Here is a 1,235-nt window from a genome sequence, read left to right as displayed (position 1 = left end):
TTGTGGGCTCCTGTAAAATAAAAAATAAATACGTTTTTACTTCAAGAGAAAAGAACCAGGTCACAGTCTCCCTCTAAGCAGGGCAAACCCAAGCCCCAACAGTGTAAATAACTCAATGTCCAATGTCTGGGATTCACCCCTGATTCTAGGCTCCTCCAAGGGACTTGGGTCACTTTTCTGGTTCTACTGTCTGCAGCACACACAGCTTGTCTTCTAAGCTCAGTCAGGCTCCACTCCATTGCTAATGCTGTTCTTGGTGACTGTCCCAAGCTACCGGCACCTCCAATACGCTGGGGCCTTTTGTCACAACTGGTCTGCACTTTCACCAATATGATATTTTTGGTACTCTTCATGGTACCAAGAGCCAACTTTCCTACCCGCCCTCCTTTAATCCTGGGCCATCGACTGCCACTAAAGCTAAACCATCACCAAGGGCCTCTCCTGGCCTCACACAGGGTCAGGCTTCAGCTTATCTTCATGACCTACTAATGCCTTCAAAACCAGTATCAGCTGAGTGACTCTTACACTGCCAAGTTCAGCTGCCAGCTTGAGGTGCAGCATTGGCCACCTCAGGAAGCTGGCTTCTCTGTGCTGACTCTCAGGAAGCACTTCCCAGAAGGGTTTGCCTCACTGATGGCGATCTCTTAGTCACCACCGAGTTCTCAGCTCCAGCAAACCAGCATCAATTTCCCCAGTAACCCAGTGGTTCCACTTTGGTGGTTCTGTTCTCTTGTTAATCATAGCAGATTCTTCGGTTGCATCTGACCAGACACCGTAGCTTCTTCACACAAACAGCCTGGCAGAGTCTTTGCTTCTCTCTGAAACTCCACAAGCCGGGTTCCATCCTTTGTAGTCTTTCAACATTCTTATCTTTCAAGCTCCTACGGTACAGCGCATTAAACACTGGACACATAATGACTTTTCTAGCCCAAAGTTCCCGAGTCCTTCCACTATCCTCACAAAAACACATGGTCAGGCGTGCCACAGCAATGCCCCACTCTTGGTACCAATTTGTCTTAGGGTCACTATTGCTGTGATGAAACACCACGACCAAAAGCAGCAAAGGAAGGAAAGGGTTTATTTCACTCGCAGTTCCATAGAACAGTTCATCAAAAGCTGTGAGGGCAGGAGCCTGGAGGCAGGAGCTGATGCAGAGGCCATGAAGGGGTGCTGCTTGCTGGTCTTCTCTTCATCGCTTTCTCAGTCTGCTTTCTTATAGAACCCAGGACTGCAAG

The sequence above is a fragment of the Mastomys coucha genome, unplaced genomic scaffold, assembly GCF_008632895.1.
Source record: "Mastomys coucha isolate ucsf_1 unplaced genomic scaffold, UCSF_Mcou_1 pScaffold16, whole genome shotgun sequence".
Classification (NCBI taxonomy): domain Eukaryota; kingdom Metazoa; phylum Chordata; class Mammalia; order Rodentia; family Muridae; genus Mastomys; species Mastomys coucha.
The sequence above is the reverse complement of the archived record's forward strand: the minus strand, read 5'-3'. Positions refer to the sequence as shown.